The sequence below is a fragment of the Rana temporaria genome (assembly GCF_905171775.1).
Source record: "Rana temporaria chromosome 4 unlocalized genomic scaffold, aRanTem1.1 chr4y, whole genome shotgun sequence".
NCBI classification, from domain to species: Eukaryota; Metazoa; Chordata; class Amphibia; order Anura; family Ranidae; genus Rana; species Rana temporaria.
The window spans coordinates 1,372,279-1,393,907 of NW_024404461.1; the positions used below are offsets into that span (position 1 = coordinate 1,372,279).

Here is a 21,629-nt window from a genome sequence, read left to right on the forward strand (position 1 = left end):
GAAAAACATTTCCCACACTCAGGACAGGAATACGGCTTAGGCCCTATGTGAGATCTCTGATGTATGTAAAGATTGGATTTCCGTGAAAAACATTTCCCGCACTCAGGACAAGAATATGGCTTCTCCCCCGTGTGGGATCTCTGATGTGTGTAAAGAAGGGACTTGTGTGAAAAACTTTTCCCGCACCGATGACAGGAATATGGATTATGCCCCATGTGAGATCTCTGATGTGTGTAAAGATTGGAGTTGTTTGAAAAACATTTCCCACACTCAGGACAGGAATACGGCTTCTCCCCCGTGTGAGATCTCTGATGTGTGGAAAGTCTGGACTTCACGGAAAAACATTTCCCGCACTCAGGACAGGAATATGGCTTCTTCCCTGTGTGAGATCTCTGATGTATGTAAAGATTGGACCTCACTGAAAAACATTTCCCGCACTCAGGACAAGAATATGGCTTCTCACTTGTGTGAGTTATTTTATGTCTATTAAGACCGGATTCAAAATTGAAACACTTCCCACACTCATCACATGAAAAACTCTTATCTGTTATAAGGACAGCACCGTCCCGCACAGTCTGAGGTTCCTCAGGATAAGAGGAATACGATGGTTCGGCACCGTCCCGCACAGTCTGAGGTTCCTCAGGATAAGAGGAATACGATGGTTCGGCACCGTCCCGCACAGTCCGAGGTTCCTCAGGATAAAAGGAATACGATGGTCCGGCACCATCCTGCACAGTCTTTGGTTCCTCAGGATAAGAGGAATACGATGGTCCATCTACACTGTGTGGTGCCGGATGGACATTTGAGGTAGTCGGGTTTTCTCCTGGACTATACTGTGTGATGTCCTCATCTTCTACTTTACAGTCTGGAGACAAAGTGAGACAATCCTCTGAGGTTTTCCTCATCTCCCGTCCATCTACTAAAATAGAAATACAAAGATTATTACTAGACATGAGCTGATTGGTTCCCCTAAACCAGGACTCCGCCCACATCAGGCAGCTTTGTCTCTGAGGATCTTACAATTCCCCCTCAAGGTAACTAGTAAATGGCTCCTCTGATCTCCTACCAGATAATTTCTTTATTCATGGACCTTAGTCAGAGATAGAGCTGCACGATTCTGGCCAAAAGGAGAATCACGATTATTTTGCTTAGAATGACGATCACAATTCTCTCACGGTGTAAAATCTTTTACATTTATACAAAAAAAAATGGGCTACCTTTACTGGCTATTTTTTTTAAAATTCATTAAAGTAATTTTTCCCCCAAAAAATGCATTTAAAAAGACTGCTGCGCAAATACAGTGCAACATAAAATATTGTAAAAACCACCATTTTATTCTGTAGGGTCTCTACTAAAAAAATATATAATGTTTGGGGGTTCTAAGTAATTTTCTAGCAGAAAAAATGATTTTAACTTGAAAAGAGCTGTCAGAAAAAGGTTTGGTGTTTAAGTGGTTAAACGTTCCTAATTTACATACAGAAGTTTATTCCTTTGATGTGATACAATGTTTAGACTTAACTTTCCACTGATAAAGAATGTTTTCAAAACTTGGCAGGCTGCCCAGACTTTGACTTTTGGCTACAGAGCAGAGAGGAAATTCTTTGCATACCAAAGTGCAGAGAGAAAATTATTTTCATGTCAAAGATCGTGAAACCCTGTGTCAAGAATCGCAACGGGAAAAAGATCGCGATAATGATTCTTGATGATTAATCGTGCAGCTCTAGTCAGAGAGTGAGGAAACAACGAGAACTGTCTTTTATAGGAGTGACAGTGATGAGGGGATTGTAGGACTAGTGCAGGGTTTGACAAATTTGCTTGGAATCTAGGAGCCAGCTAAAAAAGTTAGGAGCTAGAAAACGCGTCCCGACAAGCTAGCGCGCAGAAGCGAACACATACGTGAGTAGCGCCCGCATATGTAAACGGTATTCAAACCACACATGTGAGGTATTGCCGCGATAGTTAGAGCGAGAGCAATAATTCTAGCTCTAGACCTCCTCTGTAACTCAAAACAAGCAACCTGTAGAATTTAAAAAGGTTGTCGGCATTCCACGAGCGGACGCAATTTTGAAGCGTGACATGTTGGGAATCAATTTACTCGGCGCAACATCATCTTTCACAATATAAAAAGAAAATGGGATAACTTTACTGTTGTCTTATTTTTTAATAAAAAAACGTGTATTTTTTCCCCAAAAAAGTGCGCTTGTAAGGCCACTGCGCAAATACGGCTTGACAGAAAGTATTGCAACGATCGCCATTTTATTCTCTAGGGTGTTAGAATAAAAAATATATATCATGTTTGGGGGTTGTAATTAGAGGGAAGGAGATGGCAGTGAAAAATTACACATTGGAACTGCTGTTTTACTTGTAACGCCAACGGCCACCACCAGATGGTGCAGGTCACAGAAGGAAGCTTGGCACTTCGGGGCGCACACTGTGCCTCCGTTTGCCCCCAGCTCCCCTGCCGCGCAATTGCCACGATTGGCGGGCCCGCGACGGCTGGTAATTGAGGCCACGGCTTTGCAACCTTGTAGGCCGCAGCCTCAATTACCGGTGGGCGTGGGCGCCAGGTCACAATTTCTTGACGCAATTGCGACCAGATTTTTTTCGTTCAAAAGTTTTTATTGCAATTTTCAGATGAGAACAAACGTAGAATAAGCAAAATACAAGGTGCATAAGTAATACAAAAGCTATTTATACAGTACCGCACCCAAGTGATGCACAAGTATGTACTAACAATAATAACAAGAGCTACCATAGTGCTCCACTTCAAGCTTGTCCCCCTACTGCCCAGACCCAGGTGCACACCCAGCCGCCGATTCCCGACCCTACCAGCCGTTCCATAGTGGGACAAGCCTCGAGACCCTCATTCCCCCGGGAGCCCCAAAGGGAACAAGCTGCATCCCAGGAGGCGGGGCCACAAGTATCCCCCCGTGGCTTCCGGATCTGCACCCGACCCCACTCAGAGGGGGACACCCCCCCCCCGACGGTCCATCTCAATATGCATCTGAAGGAAAGTTTCCTAGTAAGCCGTCAGGACAGAGGGTTAACCCAGGCATGCCAAGAGAGGCTGCGGAAAATAGAGAAAGGAAAAGAAAGGAGATAACGTGAGAGGATAGAAGGGAGGTGTGTACGCAGATTATGATAGATACAGACCTTCTAGTCTCCCACCCGAACCCCAGGTATGAGAGAGATATTGCAGGAAGTTGCCCAGGGCTCCCAGATGGTCCTGAATTTCTCCGTTCTATCATTAAGTTTAGCAACCATTTGCTCTTGTACCATGATCCAAGAGACTTTCCTCCTGAACCCTTGGAAGGAGACAGTATGTCTCTTCCAGGCCTTTGCGATGGTCAGCTTGGCGCCCAATAGTATAAAAAATGCCAGTGCTTGTGAAGTTTTGGATAAGTTTGGGATACTGTGATTTAGCAGAGCTACAGTGGGATGAGGGGATACCGTTACCCCAGTCAAGGATCCAATGGAACGAAATACCTTCCGCCAAAAGGATCTTATGTGCGGACAGGTCCACCAAACGTGCAGCATGGAGCCCACAAGTTCACAGCCTCTAAAGCACACTGGGGGCGTCCCTGGATAAATTTTTGCCAGCCTGGAAGGGACATAGTACCACCTGATTAACACTTTAATACCAGCCTCGATGAGAGATACATTGAGCATACCTTTAAACGCTCTACTCGAGGCGTGGAACCAGACTTCTGGGTCCCACGAGCTGCCCGTGTCCTCCTCCCAGGCCCGAGCATACGCTGGCTTGTCCGTCTTAGTCATCAGTGCCGTATAAATCAGGGAGATTCCTCCCCTCCGATCCATAGCATTTGTGCACCATTGTTCGTAGGGAGTAATGGAGGGGGGCATATGTTTGTCAGTCCGGATGGAGTGCAGGAAGTGAGAGATTTGAGAGAACCTAAAGAGCTCTGTGTCAGGCATGTCTAGCTTCTCCCTGCAGTGTGATATGGAAAGGGGACCCGCCGGGGAAAAAAAATGCCCAATCCGGTATAGGCCCTTATCCGTCCACCATCGAAACGCGGCTATATCCAACCCCGGGGAAAACTCCTTATTATGAAATAAATGCCGTAGAGGCCTCCACGGAGATATCAGTGAACCTAGGGTATAGAGCTTGGAGACAAGAGCCACAGAATGTGAGAGAGTTGGCGACAGTATGGCTGGTTTATCTTTAGAGTCACATCCCAAGAGGTAATCTATTGTATTCAACGGGACAGCCTGCCTCTCCATAGATAACCAGTCCGGTTTCGGACCCCTGGCAAAGGCCAATGATATCTGTTCTAGTTGTGCAGCCTGGTAATAACCCCATAAGTTCGGGAGGCCCAGACCTCCCTGTGATCTTAATCTCACCAGTACACTTGAGGGACAACGGTATCCCTTTTTGCCCCACACAAAGCGTGTAATCCCAGACTGCAATCCAACGAGGGCCGTTTTCGGAACCGTGATCGGGAGAGATCTAAATAAATATAAAAGGCGTGGGAGAAGGGTCATTTTGACCGCATGTATCTTGCCCAACCAGGACAAACCCATCCTATTCCACCGATCCATGTCTCCCTGACATCTGCTGAACATAGGGGGGTAGTTAGTTTTGAAAAGGCTATTGACCTCAGGCGTCAGTTTGATTCCCAAATAGGGGATGTGGGAGGGGGCCCACGCAAAAGGAAATTTGTTAGTCAGTTGAGCGAGTAGGTCCGGGGGAACGGTGACATTCAACGCTACTGATTTGTCCATGTTGACCTTCAGGCCAGAAACTACGCTAAATGTCCGCAACGTCTTCAGAATCACTGGGGTGGCAGTCAGGGGGAGGTGACAAAAAGAAGGAGGTCGTCCGCATAAAGAGCGCACTTATGTTCCTGGGAACCGCAGGTAACCCCCTTGATGTCCGAATTCGATCTCAGAGCTATGGCCAGGGTTTCTATAGCTACCGCAAAGAGGAGGGGGGACAGTGGGCATCCCTGTCTGGTCCCCCTGCCTATCGAGAAGGAGTCCGAATATCTGCCCATCAGGCGAATCTGCGCAGTGGGGTAGGAATAGAGCGAGTTGACAAGGTTAAGGAAGTTTGGGCCGAAGCCCCATCTCCCCAGGACCTCAGACAGGTAAACCCAATCTATGGAATCAAAAGCCTTATGTAAATCTATGGAAAGCAAGAAACCCTCTTGAGGGGGTCCCCCATCCCAACCCGACTTGAGCAGGGAAATTATATCAATTGCTCTACGTATCTGATCCGGGCCCTGTCTCCCAGGGATGAAGCCCACCTGGTCCTTGTGGACATACTGTGCGATGAAACTAGATAATCTGGTAGCCATTATTTTGGTCATAATCTTTACATCGTTATTAATGAGTGATATAGGGCGATAATTGCCCACCTCGCTAGAGTCTTTGTCCGGTTTTGGTATTACCGAGATGTAAGCAGAGTTCATGTCCGTATTCAGGTGAGCCCCTTCCCTGAGACAGTTAAACAGCCTTGCCAGGTGGGGCGCCAGGCAGGCGCCAAACTTCTTATAGTAACCAGTGGAGAAGCCATCCGGTCCCGGGGAAGAGCCCACTTTAAGTGCCTTAATAGTATCTAAGACTTCTTCCTGAGTGATCGGACTCTCCAGGAGTTCGCTATGTTCTTTGGTTAGTGTGGGCAGAGGGAGGCCATCCAGAAATTCATTTCGCAAAGAGTTGGGAGTGGTGCGGGAAGGTTTGTATAAGTCAGAGTAGAAACGTAAGAATGCGTCCATTATTTTGGAAGGGTTCTGCGTCAGTTCCCCCGTGGCCACCCGAAGTTTAGGGAACGCCAGAGTACGCGGTTTGGGACTTAATTTTGTGGCTAGCCTCGACCCTATCCGGTCATTTTGTGCATAGAACCTAGCCCCCGTCCACCTAAGGTGTTGTTCCGCTGCCGTGGTCAGTGATAGGTTCAGGAGTGCCCGGGCCTTGTCTAGCTTCTCTAGAGATTCGGGTGTTGGTCGGGACTTGTGGGCCCTTGCCAATTTCCGAAAGTCCTCCGTGAGTTTCAACGTATCCGCATTGTGCTCCGCCTTTAGTCTAGTCGACATTTGGATCAGTTTCCCTCTGATGACAGGTTTGTGTGCCGCCCAGACGGAAACAGGTGAGACCTCGCTCGTATCATTAAGAAGGAAATACTCTTTAATGGCCTCCTCCAGCAAGGAGCATTGCACTGGATCGCTTAAAAGTGACTCCCGTAAGCGCCACCGAGGTGGGTCACCCGACGCCGTGGGCCTATGAGTTATTAAAGTGACCATGGAATGATCCGATAGGGATGATTCCACAATCTTGGAGCTTTTAATGAGTGGGATCGTGGTTGCGCGAACGAAAATATGATCAATCCTAGCGTAAGAGTTGTGGGGTGCCGAGAAGTGCGTATAATCTTTAGTGCGCGGGTTAACTTCCCTCCAAATGTCGATTAAACCTGCCGAGTTAAGCAATTTAGCAATGTTGACGCTCTGTTTAGACGGGCGCTTGGGCTTTGAGGAGCCGTTCGCCAGTCTGTCCAGGGCATAATCGAAAGCAATATTTGAATCTCCGCCTATAAAGACCGTACCTTTAAAGTGTTTTTGGAGCTTACCCATCAAGGACTCGAAAAATATTTTTTGCCCCTTGTTGGGAGTGTAGTAGGAGACAAAAGTGTATAATTCCCCATCAATATGCCCCGAGACTAGAATGTAGCGGCCCTGCGGGTCTACAATAGTTTCAGGCTGTGAGAGATTAATATGCCTTGCGAAGCATACCGCCACCCCTTTGGTTTTGTTGTCCGCAGCCGCCAGAAAAAATTGGGGAAAGCGTTGATGTAGGAATTTGGGATTAAAGGTGGAGGGGAAGTGGGTCTCCTGTAGTAAGAGAACATCCGCGTGCATGGAGTTATAAAGTTGGAAAAGCTTCCTGCGTTTTACCGGGGAGTTGAGGCCCTGAGTGTTGTGAGAAATAATCTTGAGAGTAGGTGGGGGACAGTGTGTGTCAGTCATGGTACAGAGTGAATGAGGCTGTGCAGAAGCTCCGCCACTTACCCGGATCGAGAGGGAAGCAAACCCGATGAGTTCCAGAGAGACGGAGAGACCACGGCCCGGGGCCCGGGAAGGGAGATCGGAGACATCCGTGAGGCCTGTGGACACCTATGGTTAAGTGAAGGATCAGAAGAGTAAGAGAAATGAAAGAGAGACAGAGGAGAGAAAATAAGAGAACATCATTACGTACCTGAGAAAACAATTTGATTATAATAACCAAGCAGAACATTACATGGGGATCCCCCGACCCCCTCCCCCCCCTGGGGTGGGGTGGACTAGCCATCCCCATCCCCTTGACCCAAAGGCACCGGAAGACCCTGAAGTCAGGGAAACCGGAAACGGAACAAGAAGCACCAATTGTGCTCCTGGACCAATGGAGGTGCACTGGGACCACCACAACCCCAACACCCTGTTGTACATAGAACTGAAGGTCCCAAAAAGACCCTTGATCCCGTGAATACCGAGCGCTCCTAGATAAAAATTGTGCAATTCAGCACAAGAATGAAAGCCCACCCGACCCCCGCCTCCCGGGTTGGAGGTCCAGAAGGTATGCATGCCCTCTCGAGCAGTAGCCCCAATCCCGTACATCATCTTTAAACATGCCCTCCTAATCTAGCTGGGGAGCAAGCCCGTGTAAACCAGGCAAGGCCCCCAACAGTGAAATGCACAACCCAGCCCATAACCCCCTGTTAGAGGAGACTGCCTGTCAGCTCAAAACAATACAGGAATAAAAAGGGGGCAAAAATAGGGCCTGACTACATGGCAAGCGTAAACCATTCCTCCGGGAGATTGGGATATGGACCTCCCTCCCCATCCCCCTTTCCAAGACCCAGTCCAGGTCAACCCTCAGAGTGGGAGAGTAGATTGAGAGAAAAAAAAAAAAAAATCTACCAACCAATAACCGTTTAAAAGCAGGAAACAAAAATGAATCAGGGCCAACATGAACAGCCCCCACCAGGACGGCAGGGATAAGCCCCAGAACCGCTCCAGAGAATGAGGACCAGTCTAAGTCCAGCGAACCAAACCAAACACAAAAATAAGACCTTGTAGTCAGGAACCAAACAAAAAGATGTGTAGACTCTTCATGGCGGTAAATTTTCTTTGGAACGCTTGGAGCCGTGTTTCATCCAGGTCTGCTGCAGCGGGCTTGCCGGAGGTGGCCTTTTTGCAGATGAAGGGGTACCCCTATTGGCCTGTGCAGGGGGGGGGTCCAGATGGAGCAGACCAATGTGGGTAAGGAGACGCTCCCCTTCGGCGAACGAGGAGAAGCCAAAGTTCTTAGTTTTGTAGAAAAAATTCAGGCGGAGAGGGAAGGACCATCTGTATGTAATTCCTCTGTCCATCAGGACCTGAAGCAACGGCTTGAGCGCACGCCTCCTCTGGACCGTATATGGGGACAGGTCCGCAAATATTTGAATCTTGTGCCCTAAAAGGGTGAGGCTTTCCGCAGCTCTAGATTTTCTCATGACCTCCTCCTTCACTGAATAGAAATGAGGTTTTACTATGATGTCTCTGGGCAGACCGTCTGAGCGAGGGGCCTGCAGCGCTCTATGAGCCCTATCCAGTTCAAGGCGGTGATCAGCAATGTCAGGGATTAAATCTTTAATAAGAGATTTTACTGCAGCCTGAACCTCTTTTTCTGATTCCGGGAGCCCCCGTACCCTAAAATTGTACCTTCTCGATCTGTTCTCGAGGTCGTCGATCTTCGCGAACGCGGTCTCCAACTGATCCTGTACATCCTGGAGTCTGGCCGAGTTTTGATTAATTCTAAGCACTGCTTGGTCTGCCTTTTGCTCAATATTGTCCATCCTCAAACCTATCTGTTGCAGATCCGCATGTATAGAGGATGTAATCTGTGCTGCATTCAGAGCCAGGCTATTAGTTAGCATCTGTGAGAAAGCAGACATCATTGAGTTAAAGTCTGTGGGAGTAGGGGCCCCCACCTGCGCGTCACACACTGCAAGCAGCCTGCCTGTGTGAGTATCCAGCATGGGGGTAGTGGGACAGCCCGCTCCCATCCTGCCCAATAAAGATTCTGTAGAGGCTGGGGAGACGGCCGGTGGCAGCGGGGGGTAATCTGTACCTGGGGAGTGTAGTTGGACCAGGTCCTGGTCGGCTATGGAGTCATCTGTGGGATCCGAGGCGGGCTGGCCTCGTGTAGCCGCCGCCATCTTAGCATAGCTGAGGGGGCCGGGCGCCTCCGCCATCTGGCTCGAGAGATCCCCCCTGACCGGCGGGGAGGACATCCGCGGGTTCCCGAGTGTTTCCCCTGCACAAATCTCCCGGAGTGCAGGCCGGGGGAGCGCTCGGTCGGCTCCGGTGCTCAGAGTGGGGCCGTGGTGGTGCGGAGCTCTAGATGCCGGTGGCCATCTTGGGAGCTGCCGCGCATGCGCCTCCTGCGACCAGATTTTTTTGAGCCCTGGACTAGTGTCCCATCCCCCTCTATCACTCATTACCATCTTCCCAACACAAGAAGTCCTGCTCTTCCTTATTTAGTCCATGATTTAGTCATGAATAACAGCGGGGCTGAGCCCCACCAGAGGTCAGAGACTGAGGATGGGGGAGAACAACCAAGATGAAGACTGGACTGATCCTGAAGATCATCATCATTGGGTTATTGACTCCTCCCTCATTATCACTTTCTGTTTAAGGTTCCAAAGTCTGAGGATGTTATCACATTATTATCAACATGTAATGTCCAGCTGGTAGAACATGGGTGCAAAAGAGGTAAGGCCTATGTAATGTACAACTTATTATACCTGTATAGGATACAACAGTTAGGATTTTATAATTTCAGAATGATGTAATGTACAACATAGAGTATATAGTGCAGGGATCAGGAGTATGTAATGCACAATATAAATTATATTCAGTGTTCAGTGGAATTTTAAATGTTTACTTTAGACGTCCCACACTACGGAAAGAACAACTTCTAAGATTCAATCGATGATCGACTGTCAAAAACAGGATGGCACCATTTCAAACACTACACCTATCACACAAGATCCGCAGTCAAGCACAGACAGGAAATTCACAAGTTCATCACCCAACACAACACAGATTGCCTTTTCATCACAGAAAGCTGGCTAACATTGGACTGTAATACCATCCTAGCAGAACTAGTGCCAGAGAACTATTGCAGCCTAACCAAGAACAGAATCGGGCAAAGAGGAGGAGGCCTAACAGTGATCTACAAATCTCACCTCTCTCTCACCAAACCAACCCTACAGAGCTCATTGCCGTTCATGGAAACACTCACCCTGCAACTCCAAACAACACCCCAGGACACCGTCCACATACTACTATGCTACAGACCGCCGGGACCAAAGACACATCTCCTCACATCTCTGACAGAATTTATCTCGACATACACCTTGAAAACCAAACACCTCCTGCTACTTGGGGACTTCAACCTCTGGGCCAACTCCTCCCAGGATCCCATCGCCACCGCCTGCATTGACCAATCGGAAGGACTAGGTCTGCAGCAACTGATATGTGCTCCCACGCATGTTTCAGGTCACACCCTCGACCTTATCTTCAAACAGAATATGGACATCAACACACTGGAGAACAGGCCCTTACCCTGGACAGATCACTATGCAATCAAATTCAAAATAACCACCGACACCGTCTTCAAAAAATCGACAAACCCATTAACAATACACTGGACAAGATCACTGAAGAAACTCCACTCGGAACTCTTCAAAACCACACTATTGAACGAAATAACAATGATAAAACAAAATCAATCAACAGAGGAAACACTCAACTCCATTAACAAAGCATTACTACAGACAGCAAACATAATCGCTTCGAGACGGAGAGCACTCATCCGTAAAAATCATTCCAGTTGGTTCAATGACGTTCTCACATTATTGAAGCAAGAACGCAGAAGAGCGGAAGGAGCCTGGAGAAGAAACACAACAAAGGAAAACCACACAAATTACAAATTTATCACTAAGAAATATCACAAAGAGATCAATCTTCAAAGCAAAAAAAGAACACTTCTCTAACACCATCACAAAAGCCAGAAACCGTCCCCGCAAGCTTTTTAACCTAGTCACTCAGACTATGAATCCAGCCTGCCTAAAGGCTCCAAATATTGAAACAAGATTTCTGCAATGAACTATCAGATTTTTTCATTGACAAAATTGAAAAAAATATGTGAAACTATTCAACAAAAAAAAACAAACAACAAGCCTCACCCCTACAAATCAAGAAGGAAATATCAATATAAATATTCTTCAATCAACAAAATTTACACTGGATCCAATTACCACGGATACCACTAAAAGCATCATCAGAAGCCTCCGAGACAGTAACGACATCATTCCCACAAAACTTCTGAAAGAATGTGCTGATATTTTGGCACCCACGATCACACGCCTTATAAATCAATCATTTAAAGAAGGTATGGTTCCGACCCCCCTCAAGCAAGGCATAATCAAAACCCTTCTAAAGAAATCTAACCTCGACCCCAAACACCCAAACGATCGTCGACCTATAACCAGCCTTAATGTCTTCTCCAAGATTATTGAGAAAGCAGTAGTACAACAGCTACAACACCATTTAGACATCCACAAACTACTGGACCCACTACAATCGGGTTTCTGCCCGGGTCATGGGACAGAAACAGCACTCCTCAAAATATGGGATGATGCCCTTGAAGCAGCAGACGAAGGAGAATCCTATCTTCTGATACTGCTGGACCTTAGTGCTGCCTTTGACACAGTAGACCACAAAATGTTGCTAACTCGCCTCACAGAAGTAGCCAGAGTTGCAGACTCAGATCTACCCTGGTTCACATCATTCCTGAAAAAAATCGATCCCAGACAGTGAAACTAGGACCCTTCACTTCGGAAGCACATACCATTTTATACGTAGTCCCTCAAGGATCACCTCTGTCGCCCATACTATTCAACATCTATCTCTGCCCACTCCTCAAAATTATCAGTAATCAGGACCTACTCTACCATTCCTACGCTGATGACACTCAACTATGCTTTCGCATCAGCAACAAAAAAGACCAATACCACGGACTAGAACAATTCCTCACATTGATAGACAACTGGATGATGGAGAGTCACCTTAAATTGAATGGATCCAAAACAGAACTTCTTCTGCTTCATGCAAACCGAAAGACAAATTCTAGGACGACATGGACACCACCCCCCATTTTGGGACAAACCATCACGTCAAGCACCAAAGTTAAAAGTCTAGGAGTCACCTTTGACTCTGACATGACTATGGATGCACAAATAGGATTAGTAGTCAGCGGATCTCACCATCTTCTCCGCCTGCTACGAAGACTTATCGCCTTCATCCCGGAAGAGGATACAGCAGTAGTGGTTGGAACAATTATCAACTCCAGGCTCGACTATGCAAACTCCCTCTACCTTGGACTTCCAAAATACAAGATTTCTCGTCTACAAGTCATCCAGAACACGACAGCAAGACTGGTAAACAGGAATCAATCACCCCGTCCCTGAGGACCCACCATTGTCTGGCCGTAAAAAAACGAGTCACATTTAAGGCCCCCTGCCTGACTCACAAATGTGTACAAGGACTCGCCCCCAAATATTTATGTGAGAAAAAAAAATACCACAACCCCAATCGCATTCTTCGATCAACCAACCAAACCTGGACAGATCACCATGCAATCAAATTCAAAATAACTAACAACACCATCTTCAAAAAACTGACAAACCCGTTAACAACACACTGGACAAGATTCCAGAAGAAACTCCACTCAGAACTCTTCAAAACTACATTATTAAATAAAATAACAATAATAAATCAAAATCAATCAGCAGCGGAAACACTCAACCTCATCAACAAAGCTTTACTACACACTGCAGACAAAATCGCTCCGAAATGCAGAACGCTCATCCGAAAAAACAACTCCGGCTGGTTCAATGACGCTCTCACATTATTGAAGCAAGGACGCAGAAGAGCGGAAGGCACCTGGAGAAGAAACCCAACTATGGAAACCCACAAAATCTGCAAATTAATCACTAAGGCCCAGTACACACGAGAGGATCGATCCGCTGAAATTGATCCGCTTCCCCTGGTGTGTACAATCCAGCGGATCTGTTTCCGCCAATTTTTGTCCCCGCGGATGGATTTCCAGCAGATAAACATTTCCTAACATGCTAAGAAATCTATCCGCTGGAATCCATTCCAACGGATTGATCCGCTGGTCTGTACAGATCAATCCGTCCGAATCCATCCCCCGCATGCGTCGTAATGATTTGACGCATGCGTGGAAGTCCTTATATCACCGCGTCGCGTACGTCGCCACGGCGACAGCGCGACGCATCACCGCGGACGGAATTCCACAGGGATTTTGATCTCCTGGTTAGTACAACCAGGAGATCAAAATCCGCCAGAGGATTTATCCGCGGAAACGGTCCGGAGGACCGTTTCCGCGGATAAATCCTCTCGTGTGTACTAGGCATTAGAAATATCACAAAGAAATCTTCAAAGCAAAAAAAGAACACTTTTCAAACATCCTCGCAAAAGCCCTGAATCGTCCCCGTGAGCTCTTCAACTTAGTCGCCCAAACCATGAATCCAGCCTGCCTAGAGGCTCCGAAACATGAAACGCAAGATTTTTGCAATGAAATGAAATAATTTCTCCAACATCATCGCAAATGCCCTTAACCGCCCCCGAGAACTCTTCAAGCTGGTCACTCAGACTATGAATCCTGCTTGTTTAGAGGCCCCCAATTCTGATTCACAAGAATTTTGCAATGAATTATCGGATTATTTCATTAATAACATTGAAAAAATCCGTAAAAGTATTCTGCAAAATGGAACCGTCACCAACTCCCCCCCAAATCACAAACCTAATACCCACATAAATCCACCACAATCACCAAAATTCACTCTTAAACCCATTTCCATCGATGCCACTAAAAATATCATCGGGACTCTGCGTAATAGCACAGCACCCAATGATATCATCCCCACTAAACTGCTGAAAGAAAGTGCCGATATACTGGCACCAGCTATCACGCAGCTCATAAACAAATCATTCAAGGAGGGCATGGTGCCCACCTTGCTGAAACAAGGTACAATAAAACCAATTCTAAAAAAAAACTCCCCTCGACCCCAAAGACCCAAACAACCGGAGGCCCATAACAGGTCTAAATGCTTTCTCCAAGGTAATGGATAAAGTAGTTGTACAACAGCTGCAACTGCATTTAGACACCAATAAATTACTCGACCTGTTTCAATCAGGCTTCCGTCCGGGTCACGGAACGGAAACGGCGCTGCTCAAAATATGGGATGATGCTCTAGAGGCCGCAGATGAAGGAGAACCTTGTCTCCTGATACTGCTAGACCTAAGCGCGGCTTTTGACACTGTAGACCACGGACTACTACTGGCTAGGCTAGCTGAAGTACCCGGAGTCGCTGAAGGTGTTTTACCCTGGTTCTCCTCCTTCTTGGAAAACCGATCACAAATAGTGAAACCGGGGTCTTTCACTTCTGAAAAACGTGCGGTGTCATGCGAAGTCCCTCGGGGATCTCCCTTATCGCCCGTATTGTTTAATATCTATCTTCGCCCTCTCTTTGAAATCATCAGTAACCAGAAGTTACTTTACCACTCCTATGCAGACGACACACAACTGTATTTCCGCATCTGCAACAAAAAGGATCATTCTCTTGGACTAGAGAAATGCCTCACTCTAATAGATAACTGGATGACAAACAGTTATCTTAAACTCAATGGTTCGAAAACAGAACTTCTCCTGTTTCACGCTAACCGGAAAAATCACCCCGCGTCAACATGGACTCCCCCGCCCATTCTGGGTAAAACTATCACCCCTAGCACCAAAGTCAAAAGTCTCAGAGTCATTTTCGATACCTACATAAAAATGGATGCACAAATAGGGTCAGTGGTCAGCGGATCCCACCATCTGCTGCACCTACTACGCAGACTCACGCCCTTTATCCCGAAAGAGGACATTGCAGTCGTGGTGGGAACAATCATCAATTCCAGACTCGACTACGCAAATGCCCTCTATCTAGGACTCCCCAAATACCAAATCACTCGTCTGCAAGTCGTTCAAAATACGGCCGCTCGACTAGTGACTGGGAAAAAAACATGGGAATCAATCTCACCTTCACTAAAAGACAGAATCACTTTCAAGGCACTCTGTCTAATACATAAGTGTATTCAAGGCAACACCCCCCAATATCTATGCGAAAAAATAAAAGTCCATAACCCCAATCGCATTCTGCGATCCACCAATCAAAACCTCCTCCAGATACCCAAAGCCAGATACAAGTCCAAAGGAGATCGAAGATTTGCAGTCCAAGGACCCCGCCTGTGGAATGCACTACCAACCACCATCCGACTGGAGTCGGACCACTTGGCCTTCAGGAGAAAGATTAAAACCCATCTCTTCTGAGGTCAAGGGGTTCCTTACCCATGAAATGGATACAGCGCCCAGAGGCGATTCAGTTTGCATGTGTTGCGCTTTACAAGTCTCTCACTCACTCAATTATCGGATTTTTTGATCAACAAAATTGAAAAAATCTGTGAAACAATTCAGCAAAAAAAATCACCAGCCCCTTCACCACAATTCTAAAAGGTAATATTAATACAAATACTCTTCAATCAATAAAATTTTAACTGAAGCCATTTTCCATTGACACCACTAAAAATATCATCGGTAGCCTGCGAGACAGTGCATCGCCTAATGACATCATTCCCACAAAATTGCTGAAAGAATGTGCCGATATCTTGGCACCCGCGATCACGCACTTTATAAATCAATCATTTAAGGAAGGCATGGTGCCGACCTCCCTAAAACAAGGCATAATAAAAAAAAACAACCTCGACCCTAAAGACCCAAACCACCGTCAACCTATAACCGGCCTCAACGTCTTCTCCAAGATTATTGACAAAGCGGTAGTACAAAAGCTACAGCACCATTTAGACACCCACAAACTACTCGACCCACTACAGTCGGGTTTCCGTCCAGGTCACGGGACAGAAACAGCACTTCTCAAAATATGGGATGATACTCTCGAAGCAGCAGATGAAGGAGAATCCTGTCTTCTGATTCTGCTGAACCTTAGTGCCACAAAATGTTGCTTACTTGCCTCGCAGAAGTAGCTAGAGTGGCAGACTCGGATCCTGGTTTTCATCATTTCTGGAAAACCGATCCCAGACAGTGAAACTAGGACCCTTCACTCCCGAAGCACATACCGTGGCATGCAGAGTCCCTCAAGGGTCACCCCTGTCGCCCACTCACAATTCAATATTTATCTTCGCCCACTCCTCAAAATTATCAGTAACCAGGATCTACTCTACCTTTCCTATGCTGACGACACTCAACTCTACCTTCGTATTGGCAACAAAAAGGACCAATAACTAGGACTAGAAAAATGCCTCACCTTAATAGACAACTGGATGACGGAGAGTCACCTTAAACTCAATGGATCAAAAACAGAACTCCTTCTGCTCCATGCAAACCGGAAGATTCTTGCAAGGTCCACATGGACACCCCCGCCCATCTTGGGGCAAACCATCACCCCTAGCACCAAAGTCAAAAGCCTCTGAGTCATTTTTGACTCCGACATGACAATGGATGCTCATATTGGGTCTGTACTGAGTGGATCCCACCATCTTCTGTGCCTGCTGCGAAGACTCGTTCCCTTCATCCCGAAAGAAGACACAGCAGTAGTGGTGGGAACAATATTCAACTCCAGGCTCGATTATGCAAACTCCCTTTACCCCGGACTCCCAAAACACCAGATCGCCCGTCTACAAGTCGGAGGCACGACTGGTAACTGGAAAAAAAAAACTGGGAATTAATCACTCTATCCCTGAGGTCCCTCCACTGGCTGGCCGTAAAGGACAGAGTCACATTCAAGGCCCTCTGCCTGACGCACAAATGTGTACAAGGAATCGCCCCCCAATATTTATGTCAGAAAATAAAAAAACACAACCCCAATCGCGTTCTCCGATCAACTAACCAAAAATCTACTACAAATCCCCAAGGCCCGCTACAAGACAAAAGGAGAACGAAGATTTGCAGTCCAAGGACCTCGACTGTGGAATGCACTACCAACTAATATATGAACGGAAGTGAATCACCAGGCCTTCAGGAAAAAACTCAAGACCCACCTATTCTGAAGGCCAAATTAGAAGGAAATTGATACCAAGGGCCTTGAGGCGATTCAGTTCGCATTTGTAGCGCCATATAAGTTTTTCACTCACTCACTCAAATCCTCAAGGCTCGCTATAAGTCTAGAGGAGAACAAAAATTTGCAGTCCAAGGACCTTGACTGTGGAATGTGTTACCAACTAACATCCGAACGGAAGAAAGTCATCAGGCCTTCAGAAAAAAACTCAAGACCAACCTCTTCTGAAGGCTAAAGAAGAAAATAGATATAATGGAGCCATCTAATACCAGGAGCCCACCAGAGAGGCGATTCAGTTTGCATTTTTAGCGCTATACAAGTTATTCACTCACTCACACTGCTGCCTCCTATCTCCTGAGAGTGACTTGGGTCTGAGACTATACAGACATATCCCTCCACCTGGCACAGACAACAGAACAAGTAAGCCTGGGAGAATTGTTCTGACAGAGATCTTGCCATACCCAGGTATGGGGCAGAAGACCCAAAGCACATACCCCAGGTGCCTAGATCTAGTAACGCCTATGGTGAAGATTAACATTTTGCTGCCAGCTGAACCCCAGAATCTCCAAAAAAAACTGTCTAGATACATAAGAACACAGCTCAGAAAAGTGACCAGGGTAGTACAGGCTGATATCACCCAGTCCTTGCTCAACCCCGGACCAATCAGTGAGCAGTATGGGTGTAGGAATGTATTTAGTGTTAATGACCCACCTGTGCTGATCTCTGTGGAAGTGCCGTCTTCTAGAATTAGCCTCAATATTCCATCCTCCTGATCATCGCTCACATAAGTCTCTTCTTCTTCTTTCACCTCAACTTTAGAATCTCTCAGTCTTCCACTCTGAATATAGAATAAAAATATATAGAATAACAATGCAGATAATGTACAGATCCTAATGATACTATCAGTGATTGTTCCTCATCTACCTGATGATGGTGGGGGATGGTGTGACCTTCCTGTGTGGAATCCCGGGAATACAGAGGACGGGGACATCTCTCTGGTGGGTTCCTGGTATTAGGTGGCTCCATCATATCCTTGTGTCCTTCTGAAAACTCCTCCATCACTCCATACTCCTCATCCTCCTCTTTATACTCTTCTTTAACATCAATATTATCATCCCCGAGGTTTCCACTCTGAATATATAATAAAACATTCATTGTAACAAACATGCTTGTGTATAAATCAGATCTACCAATAATTGTCACTCATCTACCTGATGATGGTGGGGGATGGTGTGACCTTCCTGTGTGGAATCCCGGGAATACAGAGGACGGGGACATCTCTCTGTTGGGTTCCCATTACTGGATCCATCTGTAGGAAACACACACACTGACTGAATACATTGTTTCTATGTGTTTATCAGATGATGGGGGATCTAGGTGGAGCCTCCGTACTGCTCTCTCCTTTGCAATAAAGTCTCCTCTTACCCGGTGATGTGAGGGGCGGCTGATTCTCCATCATGACGTCCTTATAGAGATCCTTGTGTCCTTCTAAATACTCCCCCTCCTCCATGGAAAAATAGACAGTGACATCCTGACACCTTATAGGAACCTGACACACACAATGATACAGTCACCATCCAGACACACCCCTTGTCTGTTATTGGATAATGTCCCAGAATTCCCGGCACCGCTCACCTCTCCTCCATCATCTTCTTGGTGACTTCTAGAATCGTCTTTGTAATTCTCTATTCTATCAGGGAGGGAGGTGGAGGCAATGTGATGGTCATATGATCTCCAGTAAATGTGTATATAGACTATGCTGCCAAAAATATAAATAAAGATTATTAAACAGTTTGCCACATGTAAAAAATAAAGAAATGAATAACACCAGAAAACACAACTAATGTCCAAAGAATCAAAAAGTCCCCTTCAAATATTAGTTGCTTGAAAAACAAGAGGTAGGTGATCAGGTGCTGTGCCATTAGTAACAGATAAACACGTGACCACTTCCAGGTGACCCCACATGGATGACACTCACCACAATGGATGGATCTTCTATTACTAGATAGGTCTCACTGTGCATTTTGGTTGGACCCGCTGTGTATCTTGTCACCAACTTGTCCATTCACATGTACCTGGATGTGATTTCTTCCAATGCCAAACACTATCACTCCCCCACTAATAGAAGTGGTATAATCTGTTTAGTATAGATGAGCGGTCTCCAAACTGTGGCCTGGGGGTTGCATGCGGCCCTTTGCTTGCCTTTATCTGGCCCTTGGGGCACTATTCCATCCACTGACACCAACTATGGGGAATTATTCATCCCACTGATATCAACAATGGGGAAGTATTCATCCCACTGACACCAACGATAGGACACCATTCCTTCCATTGCTATAAACAATGGGGCACTAATCATTTTATTGATATGAACAATGGGGCACAGTTCCTCCTACTGACACCAACGATGGGACATTGTTTACTTCCACTGGACATTTTCTACTCCCACTGGCCCCTCTAAAGTCTAAACTGGCCCTTTGTTTAGAAAGTTTGGAGACCCCTGATACAGACTGATGAGGTGAGAAGGTGATTGGTGGGAAAGGTGACACATCTCCAAAATGGAGAGTGTTTTCCGGCCCTGTAAGTGGGGGAATGTTCTGCCCCTGAAGGGGTTAATCTAGGTCTCCACACTATATATGTGTGTATCATCATCTGCTGGAGATAAAAGACGTCACAGTGACTATGGAGGAAGAGGACGGACATGACGGGGTTACTGGGTGTAAATAAAAAATAAGATCTTATTACCTCCTCTGCTGCCTCTTCCAGCAACGTCTTCTCTCTACTTCCTCCCGACTCACCTCTCACCCGGAACTTCCTGTCTGTACCGGACATCACTTCCTGTCTTCCATAGAGACTTCCTGGGTAGAGGTGAGATCACCATCTTGTGGAGCTCAAAGGAACTGCAGCCCAAAGAAACATCTCGTAGTGTGAACTCGGCCTTGTGCTGTGTGTATGTTCTGTATATCCTTATAGATGGGTCATCCGCACTCCCACCAAGGGGGATAGAAATATATTACTGACTAGTCCAGACTTTATCAGCCAGGGTTCCTCCAAAGGGTTCTAGGGGTTCCCTGTAAATTGATCAATTTCTGTCTTTCAGTAACAACAATTTCATGATAATGTAAAAATGTCCTTCTTTCACTGATCACTGATATGAGGGGATCCTTCTCCCATCGGTCACCAATAAGGGACCAATAAACAGATCACTTGTTTGGTTCTGTTTGGGTTTGGAGTGAATTTGCCCTGTTTGGGGTGAGATAACGGCTGCACTGATTGGCTATTCAGCCAAGATGAACCTTCAGTTGCAGTATGACTACCAATGCTAAATGTGGCAGCTTCCCACCTCAGTGAGAGCAGATTTTAGTATTTCCTTTTATAAAAAGTGTTAAATAAAGTGGGGTTCCCCTTTCTCTCCTCCCTGAGTGTGTATGAAGAGGCGGAGCTCTGAGTGTGTATGAAGAGGCGGAGCTCCTGAGTGTGTATGAAGAGGCGGAGCTCCTGAGTGTGTATGAAGAGGCAGAGCTCCTGAGTGTGTATGAAGAGGCGGAGCTCTGAGTGTGTGTGAAGAGGCGGAGCCCTGAGTGTGTATGAAGAGGCGGAGCTCCTGAGTGTGTATGAAGAGGCGGAGCTCTGAGTGTGTATGAAGAGGCGGATCTCCTGAGTGTGTATGAAGAGGCGGAGCTCCTGAGTGTGTATGAAGAGGCGGAGCTCCTGAGTGTGTATGAAGAGGCGAAGCCCTGAGTGTGTATGAAGAGGCGGAGCTCTGAGTGTGTATGAAGAGGCGGAGCCCTGAGTGTGTATGAAGAGGCGGAGCTCCTGAGTGTGTATGAAGAGGCGGAGCTCCTGAGTGTGTATGAAGAGGCGGAGCCCTGAGTGTGTATGAAGAGGCGGAGCTCTGAGTGTGTATGAAGAGGCGGAGCTCCTGAGTGTATATGAAGAGGCGGAGCCCTGAGTGTGTATGAAGAGGCGGAGCTCATGAGTGTGTATGAAGAGGTGGAGTCCTGAGTGTATATGAAGAGGCGGAGCCCTGAGTGTGTATGAAGAGGCGGAGCCCTGAGTGTGTATGAAGAGGCGGAGCTCCTGAGTGTGTATGAAGAGGTGGAGTCCTGAGTGTATATGAAGAGGCGGAGCCCTGAGTGTGTATGAAGAGGCGGAGATCCTGAGTGTATATGAAGAGGCGGAGCCCTGAGTGTGTATGAAGAGGCGGAGCCCTGAGTGTGTATGAAGAGGCGGAGCTCCTGAGTGTGTATGAAGAGGTGGAGTCCTGAGTGTATATGAAGAGACAGAGCCCTGAGTGTGTATGAAGAGGCGGAGCCCCTGAGTGTGTATGGAGAGGCGGAGCCCTGAGTGTGTATGAAGAGGCGGAGCTCATGAGTGTGTATGAAGAGGCGGAGTCCTGAGTGTGTATGAAGAGGCGGAGCCCTGAGTGTGTATGAAGAGGCGGAGCCCC

At 46.8% G+C, this 21,629-nt stretch overlaps 1 long non-coding RNA gene across 1 annotated transcript; it reads right to left on the bottom strand.

Annotated features, from left to right (window-relative positions):
- Nucleotides 1-881: 881 nt before the first annotated feature.
- LOC120921834 lies at nt 882-18,423 on the bottom strand. Its single transcript, XR_005745000.1, has 3 exons — nt 18,391-18,423; nt 17,891-18,017; nt 882-919 (listed from the first exon to the last, which is right to left on the bottom strand). It is a non-coding gene; the product is annotated as an uncharacterized LOC120921834 (long non-coding RNA).
- Between the last annotated feature and the right edge of the window lie 3,206 nt (nt 18,424-21,629).